The 15,896-nt window shown below is 36.9% G+C and overlaps 1 long non-coding RNA gene across 1 annotated transcript in view; it reads left to right on the top strand.

Annotated features, from left to right (window-relative positions):
* Positions 1 to 15,896, top strand: part of LOC101747613 — a 156,881-nt gene that overhangs the window by 106,152 nt on the left and 34,833 nt on the right. The window contains exon 12 of the long non-coding RNA XR_005858640.2: positions 15,064 to 15,206. This is a non-coding gene — a long non-coding RNA (uncharacterized LOC101747613). The remainder of the gene's footprint in view (positions 1 to 15,063; positions 15,207 to 15,896) is intronic.

Genomic DNA, 15,896 nt, shown 5'->3' with positions numbered 1-15,896 from the left:
CTTTTTTTTGGTTGTTGTTGAACTCACTGTAGAAGAAAGTGTCTTTCCTTTACCTTTGGATGTGTTGGATTCCTGCCACTTTTTTTAATGCTGAAAGATCGTGTTCCATTTTCATGAGAGGGCCTTCCAGCAGCAGGGTTACCTGGAGTATACACATTGATGGCTGAAAATTGTGGTGACTGTATCTGTTTGTAGATGTGACCCCTTCTCTTTGTCGTGTAGTGATTGCAGTCTGGCACAGGACTGTCCTGCCATTGCAATGTGTATGAGACAGTTTTGCTGCCCTTGTGATATTGCTGGAAGCAGTTCAAGCTTTAGTAGCAATGAAAATTTCTGATGAATATACTGTGAATATAGGTTACCTGGTCACATCCCTGGCCAAGTCCACATTTTCCGAGCTGGTTTGGACTTTCCCTTTGACAAAGAAGAGCTTGCTTCTTCTATAAGTGCATTTTTTCCCCGTGCAATTAACAGATAATCATCTTCTATCTAACTCTTCAGTGTGTGACCTGCTGGCTCCCTTCCCTCTTTCTCCTGCGAGAGATTCTGACAGAGTGGTAAACATCTATATACTGAGTGTGTGACATTGAGGAACAGGGCTGGGTATAATTTGTCTTAGTTATGTTGTCTTTTTTGGCACACTCCCTGCAATTTATAAGCAGGTTTGACATACCACAAAAATTATTCTTCTGTCTCCCCTTTGTAGGTGGATTGTGGGTAAATATATGTACAGAGGACACTGCTTGCATTATGCTGGTGGATTTTGAGGTGATGCAATTAAGGAGAGTTTTCATTGGGTTTGTTTTCAAATTGTGACTCGTCATATTCTTCCTGAAAGAAATAATGGTAATACAATCTCACTTTATAAAAATGACCTCCAGTTGCTCAAGAGGTGTTGTGAACTATTAAAAGAAGAATTATCATTTTGTTGTAGATGTAAAGGTATACAATGTTTTCTGTAAAGTTGGACTTAAAATTTATAAGATCTTTCTGTATGTGATATTACTTACGTGTATTTTGGCTTCTGCTAGTTTATAGCAGAACTATGACTTGACAGATTCAATTAGCTGAAGACTGAATAGTAATTTTCATATAACCTTGTGGCGGAAGCTTTATGATGCGTAATAAAGCTCTGAAATGAGATATATTTTAATTAGATGATAGTTGTGATAGTATGAAGATTTGTTTATTGAATAGTCAGAATGTTCTAATGAGCTGTGCATTTTGAAGTCTCTAGCAGAAGATGAAAAACATGTTAGCAAAGTTCGAAGTTCCTTTTAGTCTGAAATAAAATAAGGTCTGGAAATTATGTAGATGTTTACATATGACATTTCTATTTTTGGAAACACCTTCTTAAAACCAACCAACCAACAAACAAAAAGACCTAAAACAACAAGAAACCTTGTGTTTTTTAAAACAGACATTCAATCCAGTAGACACATCCTTTTGGAGAGGGATATAAGTTATATAAGAAATAGATGGGAACAAATGCATTCCTTGTTTTCTCATCACTACAAATGCATTGTGCCTGAGTTCTCTAGATTATTTCTCCAGTTTGTTTGGGCCCCAGATCTTGAATGCATAAGTGATCTAGAGAAGACTTTGTATTACTGTCTCACTATTGCTATGTGTTTCCTTCTCTCTAACACGGAGTTGTTTATATTTGTGCAGCATCTATAGATAAATAGCTATACCTAAATAGGCATACTTTTGAGGTATCTCTTGAATTACCAGAACCACCTCTCTTCCTTCGAAAATATCCTCTCTGATGAAACAAATGACTAGAATCCTGCAGGTCTCATGCACAGTGGCAATGCAATTATGCGATAAGAGCTAATAATAGGAGAGGAAGACCTGTGAATCTGTCCTGCAGTCATCTTCCTGTACATCTGTGGCCTTTGTTCTGCTTTCCCTGTCCTAGTTCAATTCCTGTCCCCTCACTCCTAAATCAGGATTTTTTTTTTAGCTTCGATTCCCCCACTCTGCTCCTCAGGTTTCATGCAGTCTATATTAGCATGCCATTGCTTTTCAAACAACTCCTCTTCTGCATGGATGCCAGTTATTTGAAACACAGATTACATGCAAGAAGATATAGTAGGTGCATGTTTTTCAGCCAATTAGCAGCAAGTTTTATGACCTTTTCTATGAAATGGCAGACCTTTAATTATATTGGATTTGTAATATTTCTTTGCTTGGGATACTGTTCATATGCAGATCACTGTTAGTAAGCTTGGGAGAGGAACAGCCTCAATTAGAAAAAATAATATTGTTTCAAAATTAGCTATTGCTCCTCAGGAAATAGTTTGTGGGATCACCATAGGTAGGTCCCTTAGCCATTGGCTTGGTGCACAGCTGTACAATAGCAGGGAGTTTGTATGAAAGGAATGGAGATCACATTAAAGTTACTGATATGTTAGTGAATAAATCCAGGGCACATTTATGGTTGAGTGGTAATTCTGTCTTTTTTTCACTGTAAAAGAATCAGTGGGGATCAAGTGACAACTGTCTACAGCAAATAAACAAACAAAAAAACACCCTTACTGAAACAGGTTAAAATTAGTGAATAAATTCACAGAATAATAATGAAAAGATCCATCACAAGTTGTTAAACTCAAAGGTGTAAACAGCCACTTACTAAGACCTCAAGGCATAGATTTCTGGTAGCTGAGTGTATCATGTTAACTGCCCTCTTGTTTCTGACACATCAGTTGCTCTCTGCTGTTAGGCAGGCTGCTGGATAAAGTTGGCTTTCTCCTGAGCAATACAGCCATTCTTACTCTTCTTTGAATGTAGAACAAGAATATAAAAAAATATCTTCCTGGACTCTCCTTTCCTGACCTCTAGGCAGTTGTGACCTGTCAGTTGTCTCTTTACTCTGCTCTGTATCTCAAAAATGCTAGGGCATCTTAAATTCTAAAAGAAGAAGGTATGAGTTAGGAGGTCCTTTCAGTTGATCTACCTTGGGGACAATTTTTTTTCTCAAACACAGCAGATAAATTTTCCAGCTTCTTTTTTGTATATGAAAACCTTGATTTTATCTTCATTGCATTAGTACACAGGTGTTCCTAAAGTAAATCTTCAATGCAAATGTGCCTTTTCTGCATCCAACTTAACATTTTTGCAGCTGCATTTTGCAGCTCTGAATTTTTTTTTTTTTTTTTAAGTGTTCTGGGAGGAAAAATAATAGGATTATTTGCAACCTCAACAGGCAGCAAATAACTCAGAAGCCTCCTGGAAAAAATGCCTGTTCTGATCCCATGCCTACTAAACAGCAACGCAGGCTTTTCTCTGTGGATGAGAACATTTATAGTGACCCTGTGACATTTCTACTTTTGGGTTTGGTTCTTTTTTTTTTTTTTTTTAATCAGAAATATACATTTTTGAATATTTTCCTATGAAATCATTCAGTTCTGTGAGAAATTGAATATGAGCCACTTTCCTCTCTTCCCAGATGATTTTAACACATCTCAAAATGTGTTTTCTGCATCCCTAGATTAAAGTATTCACTAAATACCAGTAAAACTGCCGAAAGATTGAGATTGAATAAACATAAACGCTCCTTTGAAGCTAGTCCCATCTGGCAAATAAAAGAACAGACGTGTCAGCAAGGCAAGTTTAACTTACTTCAAAAAAGAAAAAGTGTGTTGCAATCAAAAACTTACAGTACTAGAAACTTCAAGCTCAATTTAGATGAGGTATAATGACATGAAAAATAAAATTGCCCACAGAACTTCAAGGCCAGGTTTTCCCTTATGGTTTTTATCTTATAGCTATACGATGTTCGCTAACGTATGCTAGGAGTGCTTTCTTCCTTCTTCTCCTACACAGTTACAGGTCAAAAGGTTGTCAAACTTCAAGTCAGGAAAGAAAAGCAGCATATGTGTGTTTTGAACATTATTTGTAAGAAAGACTGGAGAAATATATGTAGGTTGCTCCAAAAGTAATGCTTTCTATTTATTTCTGTGGAAACTATAAGAGATACAAAGAACACAATAACGCTACTCAATAAAGCAGATTCTCAGCTATGAAACGTTATTTTTCAATACTTGCCACCATTAGCCTATTCACACAGATGAACTGATAGAGACGCTCTTCATTTAGTGGTGTAACAGCTGCGCATGACTGCATAGAACCTGTCATATTTTTCCCATCCCTGTTGCCACTCACTGTGCTCACATCCTCTGGTCTCCAAAAATGTTCAGCAAGTGTCAATGAATGTTAGTGGGTGACTTTTTTTTTTTTTTTTTTTTTCTGAATGGAAAAATTCAGTTCCACACCTTTGTGGAAGGCTTTTGTGGATACACACTTCCATGTCAGATGCCATTTTGTCCAACTGCCTTTCTGCTGCCATCTGTCACATGGCAACAACATGTAATGGAATGTTGGTGGGAATGTTCAACCTCTACTGCCATACCACCAACATTGACCTGTGATATTGTGGGCCAACATAACAAAATAGGAGGGGTTACTTTTGGAGAAGCCCTCCTTTTTCTTTCCTTATGCACACTTTCAGTGATTCTAGTCCTGCTGATTATCAAACAGCCACTTTTGGAGTGTTGTGCTCTGCATTGCTTTTTCCTGACATCCCTGGCTTTTTTTGATGGCAGCTTTAGAATGGCCTGATGTTACTTCCAGAGAGTAAGAAACAAAGTCTGTTTTCATTCCAGATCCCTTCGTATTTCAAACTTGTGGCAAGTTCTAGGAAGCTGACAACTTCAAAGCTTGATTTGTTTCAGTTGTTTCACAAAGCGACATTGGTGTACTTTTCAGGCTTTGCAGAGAAAGAGAAAGAACAAATCATAACGCCATATAAAGGTATCAGGTTTATTAAATAATGCGCTCATGTAACCAGCTCTTTGATTGCAATATGATAAATCATGCTTTCCTAATAAGAAATGAGTAACACTGTTTCAGATATAGTCCTACTCTTCTTGTAAGGATTAAGCCAACTTTGTCGTTTACCGAAGGCTCCAAACTGAATATTACTATGGTGGAGTTTTTTTGGTAATGGTAGTTTTCTTTTTTCTTTTTCTTTTTTTTAATGACATTCCAAATTCTAATTTAAGTTTAGTTTGAATATTTATGTGAAGTAGGTAGCAAAAATAATCTTTTAAAAGAAATGAAGTCTGAAAAGGATAGGCTGTATGTTTCTGTGGAATACACTGGAAGTATATACATACACCACTTTCACAAAGATAAATTTTGTTACATTCCTGTGAGTGAGAGACTTCTCAGGTGGTTACATAAAACCAATCATTCATAAATGTGTACTTGCTTGCCACTTTTCTTTCAGCAGCAGGACTTTTATACTGCTCTTCCTCACCTTACAGTTTAAATACTAATAATTGTACAGAGAGATAGTGGTTGCTGGGTATATTATAAATGTACTCTTCCTTTTCTCTGTCCTTAAACACAACTTTTCTTATTTCTATCTGTTTATTACCATAGCTGAAATTCAGCTATAGCAATGTGTGTGCTGCCAAATTTAGACTGTTAACCCACAGGGGACTTCATTAGTAGATAGCTTTTTTTCAGTTCAAAGATTGCACTTGAGAGTTTTAAAACTCTCTAGTTTACTAATTAGCTTACCTCCAAGGACTGTGCTTAATGGTGTACAAACCTTTTTTATTGATGTGGGCATTTGCACACATCTCATTCAACTTAGAGCATCACCATCCCCTGTTCCATTCAAGGACAATTGCTTTTAAACTTTGAGTGCAATAGAAGGACTTTCCCTTGTCTATTAGCTCTGATTTTGCAAAAGTTTTTCTTTTTATGTGAGTACATGAAGTAAATAATCTAATTTTAAATAAATTAATGTCATGTATCGAATATGTTAAGGCAGTGTTACTGTTGCAGTGCAAGAGATTTCCCACACGGTTTCATTTTTGAAAGTTCACATGTAAGTTAATTCTTATAATTGGAATAATCAAATCAATCCCTAACAGAATACTAATCAGAAACCTTGCCACAAGACCTTTCTCACAAGATATTGTTCTGTGGGCTGTGCAGTTTCTGGGCTGAGTAACTTTGGTGATCAGGTCTGCATAATCAATTCCAGTCTGCAGGAATCCTAATTGTACGGAAATTGAATGATTTTTTTTTTTGTTCCATAAGGACTCACTATGTGGCAGTCCAAGATTGCTCTTCCATTACAGTGCTTTATCTTTTCAGTGTCTTCTGCACAGACACAGTTTAGATGGACATCCCTAGCAATGCTGCTTTACTCCATTTTCCTATTAGGGGTTGGGCAGGCTCAATCATCCAGATAGTGCTGGTGGACAATTTTTGCATTATTTTGAGGAGTTTCTCATTAGTCACTCATCTTTTTTTAGGTTAAGAGTATAGAGTTTACATTTTTTTTTTTCTGGAAATTCTGCTTCTTTTCTTCAGATTTCAAGGAAAAGACAGAATCCTGGAGGACTGTGGCCTTACAGTGAACCTATCAGTTTTTGTTATACAGAATTGCACATACAGTAAAACTAAATACACACTTAATAGAAGACAGTTTATTGTATTGCCAATTTAAAAGATCATTTGTTCTAGTTTCTGTTACTGTGAAAGCAGAACCAACCATTGGTGCACATCTAGAGTTTTCTGCTGTCCACTTCTAACCAACCTGTTTGATGCACTGTTCATCTTTTTTTCAAAGTTCATTTTGCAGAGTTCTGCTCAGAAGCATACCCATACACCCCAATATTTGTCTTTACATTGTCCTAATAACATGTATTTAGATGGAACTATTAGATATATCCCAAAGCAAGTGCTATCTAAAAGTAGCATATCTTCATGCATTGCTTTTCTTCTACAGAGGTGGGGGAGGGTGTAGGTCATGTCTGCTTTTTAGATTGGGTATGTACTACTGATCTGACTTCAGTAAAATTGTCTGCTAAGTCTCTCTTGCCCATCTGTTTTTCTCACGGATTGCATCTTAGAGAGCTGGCATCTTTAAATGTTCTCAGTTTTGGATCCAGAACAGTGGATACAATATTTTGAATGGTTTCCAGCATGAAGTGTAATTTTACTGCAAATCATTCATTCTCTGCTCCTCATTCTTGTGTTTAGTTACACACACATATGTATATGTATGCAGAAATTTATGTTTCACCTTGCTTCACAGATGCTGGTGCCAGCTGACTCTACTTTCTGAACTGTTGGACCACTGACACACAGTGAAGTCAACAGTATGGTCTGTTGAATGATCAGGGAATTATCATGCATACTATAGAGATCCTCCTTAGCTGAAAAAAAGCACTTCTCCTTCAGACTTTATCTGGATCCATAAAATAGCAGTTATCAACAGTGAATGTACTGCACCAAGTCTGAAGTTCATCATTTGACATCTTTCAAAACCTGTGTGGATTTGCTGTGCTTATACATTATGTATCTATCTAAATACATGCACACATATATATGTATACACACACACAGTAAGCATTAATATTATACTCAGATAATGTGTAATTGTTCCTTCGTGAAAACAAAACAAACACAAACAGAAAAAAATTAATAAGGTCTATAACTTGAAATCCACCAGTAGTATTACTCTGCTTTCCATACTTGCTTTTTTCTCCTGTTAGGCTAATATTATGCTCCTATGATTAAAAGGAAGTCAATGAGCATGTGTCAACGGTTTAAAGGGCTGGTCCGGCCGGGTTCCGCGACTAGTGGGGCGGAGGGATTTCGCAAAATCCGCGCCTCCAGGAAGGGAAACAGGGGACCCCAAAATAATTAAAAACAGCGGCAACGATCTGAGGAGAAACAAACTAATTTACTAAATATAGTATCAGAATGTAAGATAACACACTATAATACAGTATAAAAAAAACATTAATTGAGAGAAAGATTGTCCGAGAGCCAAAGGCCTTACGCTAATACTGAAGCCTTGCGTGCAGTCGGGCGCAGCAGTAGCGAGCTGATCCGACAGGGAACACGGCGAGACAAGAAGAGGGACAAGTCAGATGACCTGCGCCCTTATATCTGTTCCCTTGAGTAGGAATGATAACAGTACTCGAAAAGGCTCTTGGGGAATGTAGTTCTTCTCTTCCAGACAGGTACCCAGAACTAAAACATTTGCTCCTTAACTCCCAGTACACTGCATGATGTTGTGATGTGGAATACTGATAACCAAAAATCATAAAACCATGACAGCATGTGTGAAAAACTAACCTAACAGATTAGGGAATTGTTTTTGTTAAAATGAGCGTTGTATTCTGAGCACTTTGATTTGAACTTACTTTATTTCTGTTTTGCATACCATGCAAAATTCTTTACTTATGAAACCTTTTGGAACAGAAAAGGAACACATAACAGAAATATAAACCAGAGAAGTTATTTCTGGAAATTACACAGATGTTTTTTTTTTTCTACTACCCCACAGTTTGGGATATCCTGAAATTAGACAGCAGATTAGGGCTCGATTTCACCAATTTTGATTATAGTACAGCATGTTGTGTTTGCCACAGTTAAGACTAACTACAACTTTCACTGGTAAATAGAAATTTAGTTATATCCCTTTTATGTCATCTTTCTCAAGGGCCAAGGGACAAATAGTTAAGCTTCACAGTCAACATAATTTTAGGATTTTGCTCAAAACCTTAGTTTGCAGTGCTATTCTGCAGGAAAAAAAACTACAGATAATCCTTTTTGTTACTGGATTTGTGTGCAACAGGAATACCTAGACTTTGCATACAATATTCATTTTAAGCAAGCTGGAGAAAAGAAGTATTCCAAAATCTATGTATATTAGATCTGTGTGATTCATTTTTATATTAGATCTGTGGGATTCACTGAATGTCCAAAAGAGTAATTCACCTAATAGAATCTTGTTAGAATGTGAAAGTATCTTCTCATGGCTATTTATTTTTCTTCTCCAAAACATAGTAATGCAGAAAAGTTCACTCAGAATTTACTAATGGTGGGCATTCTGTATGTAACACATCACCACAATTTCATCTGTTGTTGAAGTATTATTTTATAGCTGCCAGTTTCAATTATGAATGCCCCCACAGTCTTATTGTAAATTATGGCTTTTCCCTGGAGTATATATTGGATAAGAGTCAATTATATAGCACACCATCCAGGCTTGGTGTCTTTATCTCTCCTCTTAGGTAAAGTAGGCTATAGAAGGTAAAGCCCAGTGCCTTGAGAATCACACTGGATTTTGACTCTTTATCATTGCTCTTCAGATGCCTAAGGTTCAAGGCCAAATTTAGCAATTGTATTTTTCATTAATTTTCTAGTACTGTAATTTCCTTTGATCTTGAAGAAGAGTACTTCAAGTAGTAGAAACAACATGCAAGATACAGTGAACAGTTTTTCATTTCAGGAGCAAACCAACGTAAAGGATTTATTTCCAACTTGCTACTGAGAAAACCTTGTGTTGGCCCCTATTTTAGATCACAAGTGCTAGAGTAATAACTTTTTGCATTATCTTCTAGAAAAAACATTGACCACAAAATATTAGCTCAGAATAGCATAAGCAGATAGGTTAAGGATACTTTTCTGCAACATTTTTGTAATTTCCTTGAATATATTCTTTATTTATACTAATTTATGAACAGATTTTAAAATTGACTTATATTTATGATCATAGAACAGATTTTGCAATTCACTTCCTATTAAACTTGTAGATAAATTCCTACTCAGGAATATATAGCAAGGAAGCACAGGTGTTGTTGTTTCAACAATAGATGAAATTGTAGTGACGTGTTACATACAGAATGCCCACCATTAGTAAATTCTTAGTGAACTTTTCTGCATTACCATGTTTTGGAGAAAAGAAAAGTATCCATAAGGAGGTACTTTCACATTCTAACAAGATTCCCTTAGGTGAATTACTCCTTTAGACATTCAAAAATACCTAAAGTATTTAAACAAATATGTAATTGAAATGCTTTATGCTATTCAAGTAGTGTTAACTGTATTAGGCTTGGATATATCATCACTGCTCATTGAAGCAGTATTTTCTTTGTATTTGTTCTTATTTGTGGTTTTACTTTCATTAAGTGGTTCAGCTGTCTCCTAATTTAATCTCTACAGAAAAATAACGGAAAGGCAGCATTTTAGAGGATTTCTGATTAGACGTTTCAAACAATTTAACTACCAGTTCAATCAATTTTTGGTGACTGAATTGTGCAGGCTCAACATGTTGTGGGTTTTTTGTTTGTTTGTTTGTTTTTTGGTGAGTAAATTAATTACTACAAGGCATCCCTAAAGTAGTTAGATAAACATTCTTCAGAATGGGAATGAGTTTAGAAAATTTTGTCATCTGTAGTTCAGACTTCAGCCTGCATGCTGGCCCTTTCTATAACATGCCAGTCTGTGGGATTAGCAAACATTTGTCATGATACTGAAGAAGAATTTTAGATTCAGAAAAGAAACACCTGAAAAAGCATTGTTAATTTGTGAAAGTACTAGTTGAAAATTTTAGCTACTATTATTATAGGTTTTAATCTGGTAAAAAAAAAAAAAAAATTCATAGAAAGCTACCTATTTGAATTAAATGAAAGCGCAATAGAGCAATAGCTATAGTAAATGCTGGCAGATTTCTTGCACTCCTGCCAGGAGTCTCTGTTAGGAAAAAAATATATGGTTAATTTTCCAAAAATGAAGTCCTGATATATGTATATATATATTATATATGTAATATAAATCCTTTCTGGTACAGTCTGATGGGATACTGGGCATACAGGAAGATAGTCTCTTCATCTCTATATCAAAATCTTCTAATTAAAAGTAGTAAGATTTTCTTCAGTGGGTTACAACTGCACAGGTTTTGAAATCTAACTTTGTTCCCAATAGCCCAGAAGATGTAAGACTCTTCCTTTGATGCCGTGGGCTGCCCAAGTAAAACTCAGTGCATGACCTTGTCAATCACTAATGTCCCTGAAGTGTATTTCTAGGGAGCAACTACTGCAAAATCAGAAAAAAAACCCCACAACATGTAACAAGAAGTACAGGTTCCTACATCATGAGTGCTACTGTGTTGTGAGGCTGACATACTCTTGTTGAGGGACTGATTGTTCCTCTAAAATGATTTTTTTTTTAACTGACATTTATCCCTGTTCTCTGCATATTCCCAGCAATGCTGAAAAACAAAAGCAAACATTAAATGATGTTTCTACCTTTATGTTAGGTCGGCCATTATCTTCACTGAATTACTCAGTTGAGGTCCTATATATTCCTCTTGGATACTTTGTGCACTGAGTTTGCATCATTAGCCAAGACTGCTGTGCTTATTCAATGAATGTGCTTTTTGTGTTTCTGTTACTCATACAGCCCTGTTTCCTACAATCAGTGAGAGTGGTCAGCTGATAGCTCTTCTTTTTCTTTTCTGCAAATGCATTCAAATAGCTTTGATCAAGTGTAAAGAGACGTGTGGCGCCAGCGCTTGACTGCTGGTGCAGAGAGAAGCATCCTGCAGCAGGAAAGGCATTTTCAGTATTGTGCACGCTGCTCATCTAAGCCTGTTATTGCACGCCACGTGTACCCTACAGCAGCCATCTGACCGACTTGTAGGCAGACTCCATGCCATCTGAACAGATGGGCATGAGTGTAAGCTGACAAGGAAGCCCATATGTTCCTAAATTGTGAATGTTGAGGAGGGGATTCTTGGCCAAGAATGTGCAGATGACTGTCTAAGTCTTATGTGGTTGTCATTAAGAAGAGACAGAATTGCCAGGAGGAGATCACCCTTTTCAATTAAAAATTTATAATGGTGCATGTGTGGTATTGTGGAGTGAGTTTCTGGTTGGAACAGGGCAACCTCTTCTACCAGATGGCCACTAGCCATCCTCAGACTTGAATCTTACTTCAAGACCATTGTGAATTTTGCACAATATTTTCAAGTCTAGCCTGTGCTTGGGAAGTCAGGAAGGTAAAAAGCTATTTAAAAAAAATATATTTTTTTTCCCCAAAGAATAAAATACATGGCTGCAGAGGTTAGGTCAGGAAAAACCTCAAATCTTATTTTCTGTTGTGTGATCCTCAGATGCTTATGAGAAAACATGGATTATAATAACCAGTCTAAGGACCGTGTATAGTTCATTTACTCAAAATAGACATTTGAGTACTTGGAGACTGTTAATATTTTTTTAATTACTGTAATCTGATTATGGATGACAAATTTTACCATGCTTGCCTGTATAATCAGTAATCAAAGGAACAAGAAGTAGAAGAAAATCTTAACAAATTACACAATCTCTGAGGTTTTATTTTATTTTTTTAGATGGTCTACTGGGTGATAGATAACTGTTATCTGTAAAACATAGAGATGACAACTGAGTAAAAGTTAACAAGTAATGTTTTTGAGGAAAGCTTTCTCAGATTTTAGGAGGAGTACTATGGTTTAGGTTACCAACAGATATTATTCTTTTAAAGTTGCATGAACTTAAATGATTTATTATCATCTAAAAGAGAATATTTATTTAACCACACTTAATTTTGCCTGCTGCCAGGCAAAAACTAAAAACATGGGGAAGTGAATTTCTATTTTGCTTAATGACAGTGTTTTCAGTCAAATTTTCAGTGTCAAAGTCCTTAACATTCAGTGTTTCTATTGCCAAACTGTAAAAAGAAAAAAAAAAAAAAAGGTGTAAAATCAAGACAATATAACAAGATCTGTTATAGATTGAAGAATCAGAGAGTGAGAGAAGTGTAAAAATATTATACACAACAGCAAATCTCTTGCAAGTTTTTGATTAATAGAAGATCAGCTAGTATCTCATTATCAGTAAGTATGAAACCAGATTTCCTCACAGAAATAACATGTCACATGTGAGGAACACCACCTTCGTCTTGGGAGAAAAAATGACAGCTTTGAGTTACAGCTGGCATGTAGTCATTGGTGGCAGAAATTTCTGATACATTTGCATACAGACATCACATATGAGCACTGGTACAGTGCCACGTTTCTTCTCTGGAAATCACGTTTTGATTTATTGATTGGCCAAGTACCACCTGGTGCCTCAGCAATGCCAGTAAAGTCCCATGTAAATCAGCATATCCCCACGTTCCTTGATTGGAGCAATAGTAAGGTGGATTGTAAACTCTCAGGCTGAATGCATGCATTTGAAAAAGCAATTCTTTCCATGATTTGTCGTTTGTCACTAATAGCATGAACTAGGAGCTGCAACAGAAGTTCTGAAGTCTTTGCAGAGTTGCCTGTGCTTGCTCACATCTCACGCTGTTGTGTGAGTAATTGCTAGTTAGCAGCACAAGCATTTCCAGGCTGCTAACACTGAGAGGTTGACAACTAACAAGTTTCACTCCCATGCCATAGTAACCTACAATGAAGTGAAATGCAAAGCAGACAGCAAAGATTGCAGCTTAAAAATTGACAAAAGACACCTTAGTAAATTTTTACTTTCTGTGGCTGGGACATTGTTATTTTACCTTAAGGAAGATCATAGAATCACCAAGGTTGGAAAAGACCTCCCAGTTCACCAAGTCCAACTGTCCACCTACTGTCAATATTTCCCACTAAACCATGTCCCTTAGTATGACATTTAAAATTTTTTTGAACACCTCCAGGGATGGTGACTAAATCATCTCCCTGGGCAGAGATGATTATGGACAAGAGGGAGACGACTGCTAAAAGAAGCACAGGCATACCTGTGTGCTATAAAATACTGCTTTGTTGATACTTAATTTGATGAATGTTTTTGTACTGAAAGGTGGATGGCGGATTTCACTTTGTCTCTCTTCACAGCATTAGTAGAAATACAGCATATTTATGAAAAGTTTATTTTAATAACTTGATAAAAGTTAATGTAGTGGATAATGAACTTTAGGCAGATTTAAATATGACATTCTTTATTCACTTTCCAATAGGGTTTTGTGGATGAAAGGAGGGAATAATTAAGTGTTTTCTGAAGGAGGTTAGCATCTCTTTTGCCAAACACAAGACTTAACTTGTTCTCATTTTATTGGACCAGGTGATTCTAGATCTTCTGTCCCAGCAAGGCACCTTGCCAGGAGCAGCACCATCACAGCATAATAAACACATTTCAGCTTACTTTGTTTTAATATTAAAACAGTAAACCCATAACTGTTGTCTCTTTGGAGGATTTAGCACATCTACCTTTTAGAACTCCATAGTGAGAGTTCATGTTCTCCACCTGCTCCTTACTCTCTGAATTGCAGCAGTGTCTGCTGTAGAGGCTGACCTGAATTTCTTTAGGAGGCCATTAATGCCCTTCTTGGATTACTGTAGTCTCATGCTTCCCTAAGAAGACTATCTCTCCCATGATTACTGGCCCAGGGAGAAAGAAAGAAATACATAATTTTATATCATTCTGATCTTTTTGTATCTTGAAGTAAGAGAGATTTCAATTTTTTTTTAAGCTTGAAATTGCTGTCCCCCCCCCCCCCCCCTTTTTTTAAAGCAAATATTAAGCTCTAATTTAATCGTTTGCACTGTGAAACCATGGTCTTTCCATCTTGCAAGCAATAAAAAAAAATTAGTGAAAATTCCGTTATTTGCAAAAGAAGTCCTTCTCTACTTCTTAAGCTGTTTTCTGAATTTGAATATCTTGCACAGAAGCTGTTGGGGAATACTTTGGACTATTGTTTTGTTGGTGAGGCCTATGAACAGAAATGTCTTTTCCCTAAAGGTGCAAAAGGGGCAAAGTGATTATAAGAGGCTAATTGCGTGGTGCCTTATCACAATTACTGTGGGTCTATATGAGTTTCTGTAGGACACAGTAACCAACTTGTTTGCATTTATAGTTCCAGATTGAATACTGTGTGCTTTAGAACTTGCTATTCTTTTTCAGTTTTGTGCATTTTTTTTATCATTCCCTCATCACAGGAAAGAACTCATATTACCCAAACTACATACACATCAATACTCTTGCTTAGGCTTAGTAGTGGTGTGAACTCTGGGAGGAAATTCTCCCTCTAATGCCTTAGATTTAGTCCAGTGTTGTCAAAGTGCTTTAACACATTTACTTTATGGCATAGTTCTACAGGCTTTTTCTTCACCACTAAGGAGGGTTTGTGAAGTTTTTGATGTTGCTTGTTTCTCATTCCTATCCATGTGTTGCTCTTTGTTTTTGCTAGTGCTCCTTTTCTGAGGACTATGGGCTAAACTCCATTAGTGAGCAAAGATCACTAAAGCTCTGCCACTGAAGTCAGAGCTGCCTTCTGTCAGCAAAGCCAAGAGTTACTTGGAATTGTATGGATGGGGAACAGGATAGATCCAGGTAAGCACACAGTTAACCTTACAAGGAAGAAGTAGGGAGATGTGCCAGCTCTCTTCTTTGTGTGCAGGTCATCTAGATGCAAGATCTGGGCTCAGACCCAGAGCTTCTTTCAGAGGTATGTGTTAAGGTGTTACACTGATATTTCTGCAGAGTGGCTAAGCCATGAGTTGCCCAGTGCAAATGCTTAGATTATCTGTTAGAGTGAACATCTCCCAGAACACCAGCAGATTTGAAACACAGCTTCCCCAAGTCCCATAAAATCTGATTTAAAAGCTAAAAACTTCTGTAAATTCTTAAACACAGAAAATGTAAAATGATTAGTGAAAGCAGGACAGAAGGAAACAAAACGTACATACAGCTCTCCCCCTGCCCACTTTCTCTTGGCAAGTATTTGCTTCTTGGCCTTATCTACCTCAGCAACTTTGCACTGCAGTACCACTACCTATGCCCTGTCCCTTCCAGCCTGCCTGACTGCTTCCAGCTCCTTGTCACAAGCTGGTTTCTTTCCCCATGCCACCTCCTGAATCTAGGGAACCCTACAGAATCACAGAATCATAGAATTGTTCAGGTTGGAAAAGACCTTAAAGATCATCAAGTCCAACCTTTCTTGCTTTCCATGCTCAGTAGCTTTTCCAAGGGGAAGTACAGTGGCCTCCTTCTCCTGTGTGACTTTTCTCAAAGAAACACCCT

The sequence above is a fragment of the Gallus gallus genome, chromosome 3 (genome assembly GCF_016699485.2).
Source record: "Gallus gallus isolate bGalGal1 chromosome 3, bGalGal1.mat.broiler.GRCg7b, whole genome shotgun sequence".
Taxonomy (NCBI): Eukaryota; Metazoa; Chordata; class Aves; order Galliformes; family Phasianidae; genus Gallus; species Gallus gallus.
The sequence above is the reverse complement of the archived record's forward strand: the minus strand, read 5'-3'. Positions and strand labels throughout refer to the sequence as shown.